Source organism: Ixodes scapularis, unplaced genomic scaffold, assembly GCF_016920785.2.
Source record: "Ixodes scapularis isolate PalLabHiFi unplaced genomic scaffold, ASM1692078v2 PGA_scaffold9__187_contigs__length_104089568, whole genome shotgun sequence".
Classification (NCBI taxonomy): domain Eukaryota; kingdom Metazoa; phylum Arthropoda; class Arachnida; order Ixodida; family Ixodidae; genus Ixodes; species Ixodes scapularis.
In genome coordinates, this window is record NW_024609884.1 from 89736382 (window position 1) to 89739939 (window position 3558).

Below are 3558 nucleotides of genomic sequence, written 5' to 3' on the forward strand. Positions count from 1 at the left end.
TCGGCTTTCCAATCGAAGTGACTATTTTTTTGTCTTTATCCGCTGGGCTAAGCATTCTAAAAAGCGCAGCGGTCCGACTGTCTTCTCATCTCGACAACTTTTCTGTCGCTGTGCTATCGGTACGCTACCGTCCGATAGATGAATTCGTTTTCAGGCGAGATGCACGAACAAACCTTTTCCGCAACGCTAATTGCTGCCTTGGCTTTCAAAACAGATCGTTTTTCCCCGCTGGACGAAGCATTATTCAACTGTAAAAAGGTCCGAGTGCGCCCTTCATCTCGACAACGTGTCTGTCAGCGCAGCGCTCCGCGGCCTCACGAAACCATTCCAGTCCACACCACGACCGTTCGAACGAAAGACGGATGCATGCTCCAGTGCAATAAATGCTAAAGCATTGAAAAGCGTCTGGTCGAGACCAGTACAAAGCTTATTCTGCTTTTGCCGGAGGTCTCCTCTATCGATGCTTTTAATAGAGGGCACTGAGAAACGTTCCGCCGGACTCCGCTCGCAGAGACGGGGTGTCGGATGGCACTCCGTCTTTTGGTGTACATAGCACGTACGCCGCGCCCATTTTGGAGGACCACATATTGCTCCCGAGATTAGCGGCGTCGACAAGCGTTCAGAAAAAGCTCGGCTTTAATCTGAGCCCCTTAATATGGAGTGATTTCAAATTCCTTCACGGCATTTTAAGAGCACAATTTCTGACGCGAAAGAAAGCTACGCCGGAAGAAAAATATGCTTTTCTACCAAAGAAAAACAGTCGACGCGCGTTTTACCGTTGGATGTCGTCCACGTTAGACAACTCACATATACCACTAAGATGCTCTAGTACTTGTACCAATAAGGGAATTGTGGAGTTACTTAAAGCAATCGGCCAGGGTTTGTCCCAGAGATTTTTTAGTCTCTCCTCTTACACAAAAGGGATTTTCCAGTTCCCTCATCTATTTCCTGAAGTGTTCCCGAAGGAACCTCAGGAATGCCTCCAAGCATTGCCTTCAACGGCGCCAGAGACAGATCATGTTACAGCATCTGTCCTTCGTACTTTAGAAAACACACACCCTTTAGAGCTGCTTAAGGCAACTATTCTTTTCCTTGTAACACTCCTGGTTTCACTCATCCTGGAATCGCTCGAAATTAATATATAAAGGAAAGATGTCACACTAGGTTTTACAATAAGATAAGGCCTATTGTTCTCACGCCTGTCTTTGTCAAAACAGTGCCGAACGAATACATCACAAATGAATTTCAAGTTTTTTAGACACGAAAAAACAATTATCAGCTTTTGTCAAATCAGTTTCCGGTGCAGGCTATTGAATTTGGTTTGCGCACGTGCGACTCAAAAGTAAAATCAGACTTGCCAAAAAACAGCGGAAACCCTTTGCCCTTCTCACACTCAAAATTTCGAAGGCTTTTGACTCCTTGGTTAGAATATTCTTATGATTATACTTTTATCTATAAAACTGCCACCCTACACAACCTCTTCGACTGAAGAATTTCTTTCTTACAGGCAGTTTTACTGTAGTTAGGGTCGGTTAATATCATGGATATTTCAACAAACGAGAGGAGTGCCTCAGGGTTCCGTCCTATCCCGTTTGCTTTTCAATATACTCATGAGCTCGATTCCTTTGATGACGGATATCACAACTCTAGTTTATGCCGATGACATCGCCTTCTTCACATACACTTCCGATGCTCAAACCCTTTATACTAATCTTCAGAACTATCTTGTTAACTGTTGGATCGGTTGTCAAGTGTACGGCTCTCAATTAATGCAACAAAAAGAGCACTTTTAATATTTCCTGTTGATGCTCACCTAACCGATGAACTGTATATTAACAAAGAGTTAATATCTCAAGGTAACAGCTCGGATTACATGGGTATAATTTATCACGAAAAGCTAACCTCGAAAACACGTGTTGACCAAACTGCCATCCATGGAACAAAACCCGTAAGAAGATTAACTCAAGGTGCGAGCATACGTACAGGGCTGCGGCGGTCGGCCCTCCTCTTTTTGTACAAGAGAGGAGGGCCGACCGCCACAGTATATATCAAAATTACAGTACAGGGCGGTGCGCCCTATACTGTAATTTTGATATATACTGTTTGGAAGGCAACTGGCATGTAGAATAAAACCTTATGCTAGAGGAAAAAGCAATTCGCTTGTACTTAGGCCTCCCAAAATACTCAGCGACCGATGTTCTTCGCTTAGAATCTCGTATTCCACCTCTCATAACGCGATTTCAAATATTAACAGTTCAGACGTATTCACATATTTTTGAAATTGGCTTTCTAACCCCGGAGATTAAACGACAACTTCTTCTGACCCAGAGTCCGTCATCTCGGACGACCCCACTTCAGCAAGTCAAGTATGTGCAATCATTAGTTTAGCCTTTACAATTTTCTCTTCAAAACTTGGGCCATGTAGATACGCTGCAACTGCGGGAAGTAAGGATCGTCGCAAACGACATCTTTGACAATTCTTCGAGGCACCTTCTACTTTCTGTGATTGTGGGGATGTTACGGGATTACCTTTAGTCTTTTATAAACTTCTTTCTAATCGCAACCGATAGGTCAGTGGCGAATCAGAAATCAGGCGTTGGCATCTACAGCCCAAGCCTGGGTTACGAACGGCTTTTCTGTACGCTTACCTAATTTCTTGCCATTGTCCTGGTACTGAAAAAAGTACCATTAAATATTACGAAGGTCCGTATACTCACTGACTCAAACCTGTCTGCAATTCCTAATTACTTTTGTGCCCTTGTGCCGACATATACTATAGAAATTAACTCGGGTACCTAGCCATATAGGTATTCCTGAAAGTGAAGCCGCCGACTCCCTGGCACGAGATTCATCGGCATGTCCTGTTAACTAAACTGCCCCTCCACTTCACTATGTGCCCATTGCGCGGTTCCGCAGATACCTCATGCTTACATATAACCAAAACGAAATTCTCTACACTGTTGCTGATTACATGCAGCTTAAATATTCCTGGAACGCTGATTTCTGTAAACCCCGGCAATGCGAAACAACTTTAACACGTTTATGATGCAGAGTCCCGAATCTTAGCTTTTAATCCTAGAGAATCGGTTTTCCCGCTTCACCTCTATGTCTATATTGCAAAACCCCTGAAACTCTAGGCCTTTACATTTTATCCTGCCATAGATCTACGCGCTATCGCCATCGTTATTTGGCGCAGCCTTTTTCGATGCTGGGCCTCCCCCTAGCAGCTGAAAATACCTTTTTCTTAGAACCGACGTAATTTGGCTCCACAAACGACGCTCTTTGCTGCCTCATACGTGAATATACCATGGCAACGAAACAATTCCTTGCTAGAGCCTTAAAAACTTTAGAAAAATAGTCTTTCTAAAATTTCAAGTATAGATACGACCCCTACTTTTCATGGGCACGCCGATTCCTGGCCAATCCCCTCCTTGGGTATGCTTTAACACTTCCATAGGCCTACAACAACAACGACAACGACGGTGTTTCCATAGATTTTCGGACGAAAATATTGATAAGTGTTTTTCTCGTGCCACTAATATTTTGCGATAGGTGACC

The 3558-nt window shown here is 43.7% G+C and overlaps 1 pseudogene; it reads left to right on the plus strand.

The window, feature by feature from the left end:
* Nucleotides 1-1610: 1610 nt before the first annotated feature.
* LOC120846485 lies at nt 1611-2872 on the plus strand (annotated as a pseudogene).
* Nucleotides 2873-3558: the final 686 nt, after the last annotated feature.